This window comes from Neopelma chrysocephalum, unplaced genomic scaffold (assembly GCF_003984885.1).
Source record: "Neopelma chrysocephalum unplaced genomic scaffold, ASM398488v2 Primary Assembly neopelma1_95b, whole genome shotgun sequence".
NCBI lineage: Eukaryota > Metazoa > Chordata > Aves > Passeriformes > Pipridae > Neopelma > Neopelma chrysocephalum.
The window spans coordinates 1,568,805-1,581,195 of NW_020897758.1; the positions used below are offsets into that span (position 1 = coordinate 1,568,805).

General features: G+C 46.9%; 1 protein-coding gene across 2 annotated transcripts in view; it reads left to right on the forward strand.

Annotated features, from left to right (window-relative positions):
- The window catches only part of LUZP1 (leucine zipper protein 1), a 40,628-nt gene that overhangs the window by 1,760 nt on the left and 26,477 nt on the right, over positions 1-12,391 (forward strand). Inside the window, exon 1 of one of the 2 annotated variants that reach the window (XM_027694021.1) lies at positions 4,515-4,741. The exons of the other annotated variant lie outside the window; for it this stretch is intronic. The gene's annotated coding sequence lies outside the window, so the exon portion shown is untranslated. Of the gene's footprint in view, positions 1-4,514; positions 4,742-12,391 lie in introns of those variants that run through there. 2 annotated transcript variants of the gene reach the window in all.

Genomic DNA, 12,391 nt, shown 5'->3' on the forward strand with positions numbered 1-12,391 from the left:
TGAATCAGGGTAAAGAGTGTGGGAGAACAGTGCAATTCAAGAGTAGTCAGGTCCCCCCTGTGTCTCCTGGTCTGAGTAGCACTTCAGCCCCAACTTCCCTTTAATCCTATAAATGGTAAAGTTTCTGCACTCCAGTACAGGGCAGCCTGACCGACTTGGACTTCCTAGGAAGTAGAAATAAGTTACAACAGCGTGAGCTTTTCGCTAGCCCTCTGGCTTTTTCTGTGTTCTGAAAATCTGGCCCAACTGAGAATAAGTTACTGATTTTCATTATTTAATGTGAGCTAGGAAGTACAGGCAAAAATAACTCTTGTTAAAAAAGAGAACTCTCAAATGTAGTTATTACCAGAAATGATAATGTTTAAAAGCCTGGTATGCCTTGCAATCAAGACCACGTAATTTTGTTTGTTCAAATGGGTTGGTGATTACCTCTTTGAGCGTGACCTTACCAGAGTATTGTACACAGGCACTCTGAGGTTGTACTCATCCTCCATGAAACCTTTCCTTCCCTCCACAGGCTGTGGTCTGTGAGGAACTAAAGGCTTCCTTCCTCGTGGAAGTTTTTCAAAAAGTGTGGTTGGCATGACTGAGCCAAATGACAAAAAAGAACAATTTTGATACAGTTGTTACACTAAAAAGAAGCAAATAATCTTTTTAGGGGGCCATTAGGATTGGAAGATTCATGCAAGGGTGATGAATTGTAGATGATTCTTAGCAGTAATATGTTTTGTACTGACTAGTGCAGTGCAGGTCATGGGAGCCCTTAAAATATGTTGGAAGGGAGAGCCCTCGTTGTGATGGTTATGGCATGGTTACTTAGGTTTTTGCAAGTCTAAGGCCCGATGTACAAACTTTTTGCCTTGGTTAATGGTCGGATCCACTCGTGTGAAGTAGAAAGCACGAGTGTTTTCAAATACTTGATGATAGCTGATGAGCAGGTGTTGCTTGCCAGCACTTCCTGCGTTCCCAGTGCCGGTGGTTGGCTTCGTCCTTCTATTCTGTTATTCTCTGCTTTAGATGAGCTGAATCTTTGGCAGGCTTTAGTCCTTTAATTTGATGTCCTCTCCGTAGTCACCAAAGGTGGGATTAATCTCCCTGTCCAAGCTCAGCTGTTTGCCAGGGTAACAGGGGCTCGCTGCCTGCTCGTAATGGCAACTGTGGCCATTCACTGCACACACTGTGGACAATCACATCTCTCCAGATTTGAGGGTTTAGAGCTGGTGACAGAATCAGTTTAGTGGAAAACCCACAAACCATTTGCCTTTAATAGTCCAGATTTAGGAGCTTTCATAACCACCCTGACTCTGAGAAGGCACTCCAGGCATGCTATTTCTGTGAAGTCAGTGGGGTTTTGGTTGATTCAGTAGCCTGAAAACCAGTGCTTTTTGAGATGATCAAATATGAAGTGTGGCATTGGAGAACAGCCATCAGAATATGGCAATTTAGCCTTTAATATTTTTGTGTCTCTGGCATTGTCTTAGGTTTTGGCAGTGATGTTCCTCTGCTAAGGCCCTAATTTTGACAGATAAGGGGTTGTAAGGATCGGCTCAAGCCCTGTGTTCTTTAACCCTTGCCAGGGTGGAGTAAGATATGCAGGTGCAACACATAGCCTTACCTAAGTGTGCCCTCAGCATGCTCAGAAGTATGAATGCCATTCACAGGCAGTTTCTGTTTCCTTCTATGTAAAACAAAGCTGAGAATATTTCTATGCTCTCTTACGGAAGTTGTGCAGTGAATTTAACACTTGCATTCCTGAACATTTGAATTTCTCGTAGAAACAAAATCCAGAAAGGTGAATGCGCTATCAGAGTGACAGGCTGAAAGGAGAGAGGGTGTTTAGAAGAAGATGAGTTTTAATGTTACACTCAGCACTCAGCCTACTCTGCAGCCTTGGGCCATGAGAGTTGGAGAAGTTATGCACATAGTGGAGCCCCTTAGGATCCACATCAATAACCCCAGGAATGAAATGGATCATTTCTTCGCTTAGGAACAAAGTTGCCAAAATACACACCTATAAAGTGTAAGGACGCATCAACTGGTAAGTTTGTTTCTGTGTGACAGTGCGAAGATGAGAGTGGCTGCTTGCTTCTGCAACTCTGTCTACTTGCAGGAGAGACAGGGATTTTCACATCCTATCCAGTCATGGATTTGGAAGTGCTACATCAGTGCAGGTGGGCACTGTTGCTGGAGGAAGTGGACTTGCCTTTCCCCTTGTTCTGACCACTTTCTCCTCCAGGGGCCCTTTCTAGCCCTGCTCCAGCTGACACAAACTCCATGCAGCCGCAGGGAGCAGTTGATCTGGATGAAAATTAACCATCAGCCTCCCTCCCACCCCCTTTAGCCCTGCCTGATTCCCAGCCTGACTACTGGGGTGCTTTACTCTGGTCAAGAAAGGAAAGCATGGGACTAGAAGGGGGCAGGTGCAGTGGAGTGCCACCTGTAAAAGACTATGAAACTTAAGTTTGAGGATCTGGTCCAAAGTCTGTGAGATCACTTGTGCAGTGATAGCATCCCTTGAACATACTAAGTATTGCTGTCTCTGTTCAGATCTCTGCCACCACCTTGCTTTCATGGTGCTTTCACTTTGGACATCCTGCCTTTGCAAAATTCCTGATTGCACAAAGCGCTGCCCAGGTTTGGGCAGAGGAGTAGAGACACCATGTTTAGAGTACTTCAGTGGAAAAGTTCCTGTGTTTATTAAGTCTCAACAATTTTGGCCCTGTTTGTCAAAGCTTCATTGGATTGAGCTAACCTCAAATGTCTTCCTTGCAAAGTAACTTCTGAGCCCTGTTGTCTGGGGTCTGATCAGCTGTATTGAACTTGGGCCAGCAAAGTGCACTGGTCTCGTGTGTAAATACTTTGTGTGAGCTGGAAACTTCCGTATAGCTGCTCCTCAGCCCACTGCAGCGTAACAGCTGCCATCCTGAGCTGCTCTGGCTGTCCATAACCCAGCCATGCTTGGTGCCAGCCCTTGTCCTCCCTTGGCAGCAGGCACAAGGCAGGCTTGGCTCTGTGGGCAGTTCCCACTTCTCACAGGTGGGCTCCTGGGTGCTCCAGGATGAAGCAGGGGGAGACATGCACTGCCGAGTATGGGCGCTTCTTCACCACCCCTCACTGTCTGCCCTGGTTTGGGAGGAATGTGGTTTTGCCCCTTCAAGTCACAAAGGGGTAAGTGTAGGCTTTAGTGATTTTTAATTAGTACTGAGTGGACAAGCCCCTGCATGTAAACATTTATAGTTCTGAATTTACTTAGCTAATTGGTTTTTAAGCCATAGATTAAGTCATAGTTTGACCTACTGTACAGCTGAGGCCGTAGTATCAAGCCTCACTTAGTACTGAATTAACTCATTAACTCAGCGGTTTTGAGGTTTGCAGTTTCAAATTGCAAAGTTGATGGTTGGGGGGGTGTTGATATAAATAAGATTTTTTTTTGCCACAAAACCCCATGTTACTTGGTTGGATTTGTGATTGTTTGTCTCAGAAATAGCAGGACAGATTTCATTCAGGCTCCCTGCAAACAGCGTTGTGGCCAAGACCAGGCATGCATCCTTGAGTGTGCACTGCACACCTCTGAGAAAACAGAGCAGCAGGAGATGAGAACCGAGACCACCTTAGCCCTGGTAGGATTCAGCTTTGATGGTTAATATTACAAAACCACTGGAGCTTGGGGCTCATGTGTCAGGCTGTGGCTGTAGGCAGGTGATATGAGAGGGCTGTCTGACCTGTGTCACCGCACAGCAGTCCTGCGGGGCAGCCGAGGAGGGTGCCTTCTGGTGACACACATCACCTCTGCTGCAGGACAACACCCCTCTCACTCAGAGAGCCAGTGAGCAACACGTAGCAAGTCATCCCATCTACTCCGAGGGGGCAGGAGCAGGCAACAGCAAGCACACTGCACTGGAAGTATAAGTGCCGTGGTAGGAAAAGGTGTAGTGGGAGTGAAAGAGAGAGCACGTTGTTGCGTGACATGGTAGGACCTGTGTTTGTACTTCTCATGTACGTGTTGCAGTGTTCTAATTGACCTCTAAAAGTGGTAGCTTCATCGTAAGAAGATGTGCCTTTCTACATGACTGATCATGATGAAATAAGCTCAAGCAACTCTTTAATTAACTCAAGAATGTTTTTCTTTACCTTGAATGTTTACTTTTCATGTTTTCCTCTGTTGTCACGTGTAATGCAGATGCTTGCAGAAAGCTAGAACAGCTCTGGGCTATGCAGCAAGGGCTCCTGGCAGTGTGGCTCTGCTGCCTGGTGTCGTCAGCCCTGCCACCCTGTGCTGCATGCTGCACAGCTCCATACAGCTGGGAGTGACAGCTTTTGCTGCAGTGCTGCAGCAAAATCTGTCAGATTTTGTTTTCACATTTATCCTCAAAACTGCCTTAATATAAATTGCTTTTATGTGCCTTATCTGGGTTTTAAGCTCCAAGACTGCCTTTTGTCTTCCCTGGTGGATTGGTTTGAAAATCGCAGGACATGTTTCCAAGGCTGAAAAGAGGCTGCAGAGGCTCCAAGGTTGCGCTCGCTGATCATCTGATTCCACTGCAGCACTTTCAGCTGCTTGTGCCTTTGAGGTGCCTATGCCTCACGTGGGAGTGCAGTGGGTTACCTTAAAGGGAAAATCTGATGAAACTGCTCCAAGAACTTGTTGTTACATGTGCTATCTTAGTGGAATTTACCAGAATAGAAAGGAGATTCCTGACCTAGGATCTGGAACAGAGCTGCAAAAACATTAATTCCTCAGGTAGCGTGAATCATTTGGAAATATGTCTGTTTTACTGAAAAACAATAATTCCTGGATGATAGTAAATAACTGCTAGTACTGCATTGTGGTGAGAATTTGAACTTGCAGCAATTGAGAATTCCTGATGAGGCTTCTCACTCTACTGTCTGTATCCCATTCTGCTCTTTGGGATTGTTTTTAGTGCTGTTGAGTGTGATTAATGTCTTTGCATAAAGGTATCCTGTGTGACGTGATTGTTGATGTTTCTATTTGAGATTTGGCTGTAGTATATTGTAAACTGTCTGCATATGCTCTGAAATTCTCTGGATGTTGCCTTTTTGCATTGGGCAGAGCATGGCAGCAAGAAGCACAGTTTGGAGTAGGACTTTTCCTTTTGTCTGTAACCGCTGTCACAGAGGCGCTGTGAAAGGGCGAACGAGTATCAGCAGTGCTTCGGTAAAGCCGTGAAATTGTGTTTGAAGGTGACTGCGGGAGCAATGCTATGACCAGCTGTGGAGGTGGAGGGCTCTCTTCCTGCAGTGATGGGAAGATGGGGGGGCTCTCTGGGTGTGTAGTCTCTGCAGAGCTTAGGCAGCAAACAGGCTGCTGGTAGCTGGTGTTTAATAGCTGGGCTGAGCGGCTGGTTTGAGGCAGTGAAACAATAACTGCTAAGTGCAGGAAAATGGCTGTGCCCTGCTGACTGCCTTGATTGCCAGGTGGTACTCCTCGAGCTTGGGTCACCTGCCCCACATTTCCCTTCCTGAGCCCTGTCCTCTGGCTTGCTTTCTCTGCCTGTCTTACAACAGAAACATACTCCCAAGTCCTTACCCACAGATCATCTCCATTCAGTTTTTCCTCTGCTGCCTACTCTTTGAGGGGATTTGCAGAGCAGGATGGGTTTATTTGTTTTTGGGGTTTTTCTCCTTTTTTTCTTTTTTTAGTAATCTCTGCCTGTGTGCCTCTGGTGACTGCTGTGACTGCTGCAGTATATGGCTGAGAGCATTAAGTGCAGTCCTTGCTTTGCAGCCCAGCTGTGTGTGACCTGGTGAGGCACACCACCTCTCCTCTGCAAAAGCAAGAATGGTGTCAGCAAAGCATTGATGGCATAGCAGTGACTGAGTGTGGGGCAGATCAAAAGAAAAGGTTGTTCTTTTCTGCCTAGTACTAATGAGGTGGTGTCTGAAGTGTCATGAGATTCAGGTAGATCTTTCACTAGACCTTTGGGTTACCTAAAGCCCCATCCAACTTGACCTTGAACGCTTCCAGGGATGGAGCATCCACAGCTTCTTTGGGCAGCTTGTTCCAGGACCTCACCACCCTCAGAGGGAAGAATTTCTTCCTAATATCTAATCTAAACCTACTCTCTTTTGGTTTGAAACCATGTCCTGTTACTACAGTCTGTGGTAAAGTCTTTCTCTGTGTTTCTTATAAACCCTCTTCATATACTGAAAGGCCACAATAAGGTCTCCCCAGAGCCTTCTCTTCTCCAGGATGAACAACCCCAACTCTGTCTTTCTTCGCACAAGAAATGTTGCAGTCATTGGATCCTTTTTGTGGCCTTGTGTGAACCCACCGTAGTCTTTCTGAGGACTCCAGAACTCCAGATGCAGTGCTTCAGGTGGGGTCTCATGAGAGCAGGGGGGGAGAATCACCTCCCTTGATCTGCTGGCCATTATTTTTTTGTTGCAACCAAGGACACAGTTAGCTTTCATGTAGAATTTTTCATCCAACCACTACCACCAAGTCCATGTCTGTGGGGCTGCTTTCAATCCATTCATCCCCCAGTCTAGGTTGATTCTGGGGATTGCCCCATTCTAGCTGCAGGAAGTTACAGCGCGGCAAATTCTGACTGAACGTAAAGGAAAATCATTTTCACCCTGTGACTGGTCTGACAGGCCCCAAGGGTTCTGGCATTTCCGACCCTGGAGATTTTCACAACTTGATGCAGTCCTGAACAACCTGCTCCAGCTTTGGACACTAACCTGTTTGGAGCAGGAGCTGGACTAGGGTTAACTTCATCCCCTTACTGGCAACCAAAATGAGACAGAAAATGTGAATTTCCCACTCCTTCCCTCCTTTGTAGAGATGAACAGCGTGGTGGGGGAAGTGGTGTGGTCCCGTCTCAGTACAGCCACACCAGTCCTTCCTATGAAACATCCTTCCTTCCTTCAGTCCACGGAGTACAGGGGGAAAAAAGACACATAAATAACAATGTGAGGGAGTAAGGTGAGACAGCCATGCCCTGAAAAAGTGCTGGAGGGATCCTCTGCTGTCATTTGTGCCTTATGTTCTATTTCTCACTCTCCACTTCTTAAACATGCTATAACAAAAGCATATGCCCTCTTGGCTCCGATCTTCATTTAGGATAGGATTCAGATAAATTAATGCTTGGCATTGAGGCTGCAGATTTCCTCATTAGCATCTTGTCTAATGCTTGCAGGAATACATGTGCTTTAAGAGCAGTAGAATTTGTCTCTGTTGTCCATTATATACCAGTAGACTTGAAAAAAATGCAGGCTACCCTGTAGAACTGCCTTTCTTGTTAATACAGGGTATTTCAAGATTGTTGGTTTTCTAGCAGCATGAAATGGAGAATTTGGAACCAAGTTTTCCCTTGATAGCCATGAGTTGGATGGCATCTTTAACTCTTTTGTGCTCTATGGACAAGAGGCTGGTGGGAGATGGATGAACTTTGAAGTTGGTAATGTTACTCACCGTTGTCTGTGGGAGAAGTGTGACTCAGGGCCTTCCCGATGGAAATCCTGTCCAACACTTCTGACTTGAAACAGCTTCTTAGCTGCTTACTGAAGGAGGCAACTGGATGCTGAGGGTGATCTCTCTGGGAAGTTATGGCTCTTCTGCTGTGTCAGTGCCCTCCTAGTCAAACGAGGCACTTTATACAAGCAAATGGGGAATTGCTCTGGCCCATTTTTGGGAAGAGGGAGCAGAGGCCAGGTATCCCTCTGCTATCTCTTTCTGCATTAAGGAAAATCCTAACAGCTCTTGCCCAGAGCAGGATCTGTAGCGCAGGGCATGCAGCTGGTCTCTGCCTGCCAGGGCAATGAGATGCCCTCACCTTTTTGCCCTGTTTGCCCCAGTCCTGGCGCAATGCTCTGTGTGTGAATTGTCTGTTGTCCTTTTGAGAGACTCAGCCTGTAAGTGAACACATTCCATCCATAAATTCATCAAGGGTTTTGAGTGGGCAGTTTTCAGTGGCACAGCTGCCGAGTGTCATGACACCATCCTGGCAGCTTGTCTTGGAGTCTCCCTATTGTCCATGGAGCATTAATTTTGAGGTTTAATGTGTTTAAGTCCTCATAGCTACAAGCATGCTCTCACAAAGGCAGTGTGTTCCTTAGAAGATCCAGGCTGTGATCTGTTTGTGTTATTTATTTTTTGTTACCTGAGGATATTTTCAGCAATAAATTGAACATAAAGACTGCTGTCTTCACTGAGTAAATCACATTTGAAAGAGTGGCATAAATTCCTGAATACTTCCTTTCATTTGATTTCACACTTGCCAGTGAACAAAAGAGCTGCAGACTGGGAGCTCAGAAGGAAGAAAAATGCCACTTGTTATAAGGGAGTCCAAAATCACAGTTCATATTTGTGGTACAGCCAGGGGACAGGGTTAACAACAATTTGTGTTGGGGTGCCATGAAGGAGCTGGAGATTACTTGCAGTGTGTTGGTTAACAAGCCTTCATTTATCTGTACAAGCGGTTGTGAGACGCTCTACCTGAGGTCCACCTGGGTCACATGACTTCGGGGAGAAATCACACAGGCTTTGGCTGCGCTGCCTGTGAGTCAGTGCATGCAGTGGGTGGGTACCCCGCTAACAGCAGGGCGTCCCGCTGGAGCATCGTGCCTCATCTTGCCTGCCTGCTGTCCTGGACGCTTGCTCCGCTCAGCTGCTGCTCCTGCAGAGCATCTGAGTCGCTCTGGAAGAGACACAGAGCTGGCAATAGCGCCTTGGTTGAGTAACAGCACCCAGTGTCTTGGTTTAGAGTGTGTAGATCTCATGAATTGCAAAAGGAGCAGATAGGAGACAGTCTCCTCCCTGTCCAAGAAAGGTTTGCCTGGAGCTAGAAGTGATGCTGTTGGTGTAACCCAAGCTGGCCACCCTTTATGCCAGAGGCGTTTCAAATGGCTGACCAATTCCTCCTGGCCTCTTCCTGTGGTGTTAATCCCTGCTGTTCCCCAGGCAGCTGAACTGAGGTATGCTGCTAGTCTCTCCCCCATCTTTAACAAATGCTTGTCCAAAAGCTGTAGAGTGGCACAGCTGCAGTGGGCTCCAGCATGTGCTTGAGCTACTGCAGTGCTGCTGCCGCTGCCAGCATACCTGCACACTGGGCACTGCAGCTCCTCTAACATGCAGTTCAAGTCTAAACTCTGGTTTGCTCCAGGAACAGCAGCAGTGGCACCTGTAACCTGAATCAAATTCCCTGTATTCCTCAGGGGCCCTTCCACAAGTCTGAATTCATATTAATTGCAGCCTTCATTCAGCCCCAAGCATTTTGGCTGCAAGTACAGCACAGGCCAGGCTGCTGAGCATGCCTGCAGAAGCACTGCTGTCCATCTATCCATCCCTCCAACAGTAGGGTCCTGAAACAGTCCAGCAAATTCATCTCCTGCATCTGCACTAAGCACAGCAAGTGGTGGATTTGCACAGGGAGGCTGTGTTGGGTGTTAGCCAGGCCAGACCAGCTTCTTGCAGATGAGTCAAGGGAAGAGCAGCATACCCTGAAGAGGGATCCCCCCAGCAAGAGCAACTCTACAGAGACTTGGGGTAAAACTTTTACTGATTTGGGAGATTTCTAATGATCATGTTTCTTTCTAGTGGCAGGGCTATTCTGTTCAATGCGTGGATAGCAATGATAATGGTTTATAGAGTGGACCTACAAGAGAGCAGTTTAAACTGGTCTTATCTTGAATACTGAATTTTGTCAGAGTAATCAGTCCTAGAAGTCTCCTGAGAATTACTGAGTTAAAGGGCTCTTAGTAAGGATTAATGAAAAATTAAAATTTAGACGCACTGAAATATGAATGATCATTTTTAATTCAGGTCACATTTTTATTTCCTTGTGCTACTGTGCCATTAGTCTGAGGGCCTGTCCAGTGCCTGCTGAGCCTGCTCAGAGCGAGTTTCTGCGTGAACAGAGCAGAAGGAAGTGCAGGGCAAGGTGTGCAGAGAGGACAGGGCACCTTTTCTGAAATAGAGCTAGAAGTTGCCTGTTCCCTAAAGATTTTTCCTACTAGCACTAAGGAGTGGGGGCAATCCTGAGCCAGGGATCACCGTCATCAATGCTGCTTTGTTTGTACAGTTCTTGGCATGGCTTGGCCTGGACCTTCGCAGACATCTCCTGGGGATGGATCAGGATTTAGCAAGGTCTGTCATGTTTGGAGGCAAAACAAGTTTAAAAGGGCAGGGGGGCTTGATCCATGCCAGTTGACCTTGGCACAGAAGACAGACCTAAGCTAGTCTCATGTACTGATACAGATGTACCCTGAATGCTCTCTTTGGTCTGTGATGACAGTGCAGTCTCCAAGGGGCCATTCATCCACATGGCCTTAGGCAGCAAACTGGGATCAGGTGAAAGATTATGTGATGGTGCTGCCTACTTTCTTTTTTTTATCTGTGGAGGGTGCCTGTACATTTTTATATTGAATGCACAGCTCTAGCAGCTACATTTTGGGGATGCCGGTACCATCCAAGGAGATGGAGTGTTCAAGCAGAGAGCTAAGCCAGGTTCTTTCCTCAAACCATACAGCGATAGGTCTGGGTAGGACATTGAGGTCAGGCAGCTGGATTTCCCAGCATAGGAGAGCTGGGAGGGATGCTAAAGGGCTGCCCTGCTCACCTTTGGTTTTTCAGCAGCTGTTTTGGTACCTGTGATGGTGGGGCACTGCAGATGTCCTGTGTACTTGGTGCTGAGGTTGTGCTCCATCCTGCAGGTGGCTGAGCCCTCCATACATGCGGGGTGTGAGTGGGACATGGGAGCGAGCCAGCAAGGAGCAGAACAGGCAGCTTGTGAGGAGAGCTGTGCCTCTGAGCCCCTGTGACACTGCAGTTGCATCTTCAGTGCAGCACAGAGCTGCCTGCTGCTATGACTGATTCCTGGATAACACATTAGTGGCTTGGTGGTCCCTTTATGTGGTCATGTGCAAACCTGTAGCCAAGCCCTGAAGACAGTATTGTGCCACCAAGATCCTCAGGGAAAAAAAATTACTTCACTTACTGTGTGTAAAGCTCTTCTCTTAACGTGTCCAGAGCATGACTTGCCTTTTTCACACAAGATGGCATTGTAGGTAGGTAGAAGAACACTTACCTCTGCTTTCTGCTGTGAGTCCACCCGTTCTCTGTTTAGGTGCTTCCCTTGCCATCAAGGGACAGTTTTAGGGAGTCCTGGGATTTCTGGCTCATCATAATTCCTCTAGACATGTGTTTCCCTACTATGCTTATGGGAATCCACATGGAATGTGCTATCAAAAGCATCAATAAAGTCAAGATTCCTTAAGTCTTCTGCTTCTTCATCTTTTGAGTGTGTTCTTACTCAGCTTTAAGAAGTGTTAAGGTAATTACCAGCACAGCTGTGAATTTGAAGGTTCTATTTCTTTCTCCATTTTCACAAAATAAGATCTTCATACTTCAGACTCTACCTTTGGCTTGGTTTTAGAGGTGAAAACCTCCCTGAACTGGGATCAGTCTCCTTTATCAGAGTTTAGCCTACTTAGGACTATATGTTGCTCTTGACAATGAGCAGTCCTGTTCATTGATGCTGGCACAAAACACCTACTTAAAAAACGAGATGCAAATTAGATTGTTAAATAATCTATTGACAGCTCTGTCTTGAGTTGTGACATGAGATCAGAACATTCCCTCAGTGAAATTGCGTGTTACTGCCTCCTTGCAGGGCGTGCACCTCCAGGCGATTGTGGAGCCAAAGTGCTTCTGAAACAGCAGATGCTGAACAGTGCAGAAGCAAGTACAGAGCTGCCTATGACCAGCCCACAGCGCCCATCTGAACAGCCTAGCCGTGCAGTCTTCTTGGGGTTTAAAATACCGAGTAGGTCGCCTCAGTCCCCTTGTGTGTCAGCTTCAGGATTAGAGGATTTGTCAGCAGACCTGGATGATGGGTTTGCTTCAGCTTCACCTTGTAGCTCTGCCACCTCTGGGAGTGTGCTGGGGGCTGACTTGTGGGTGAGATGAACCCATTCTTTACTCTCACTGTTAAGCTGTGCTTTAGAGCAATGTGGCATCCAAGGTTTTTACATCTTGTTGAAGTCATAAAACAAAGCATAGCTGCTGCTTTGCCTGGCCTTCCAGAAAGGGCAAAGGCCTGTCCATGAAGAGCCACTATCCGTGATTTCTCTCTGCCATAATTCTGGTTTCGAGACCCCTGGTGGCCTAGTGGTTAGCATGCAGGACTCTCACTGCTGCAACCCGGGTTCGATTCCTCGGTCTGCCGGGCAGATGGAGCCCGTTAGCCCTGTGTGGCCATCCATCTATGAGAAGGTCACTCTAAACAAACCTACGTCCTGAGGACCTCACTGCCATTGTCCAAGCTTGCTTGGCCCCGGCAGATGAACTTTAGGATTAAAGGGTGGGCTCAGTTCAGCGCAGGCTGTGTCTCACCTAAAAAATCCATTGCGCAGGCTGGAAAGGTAAAAA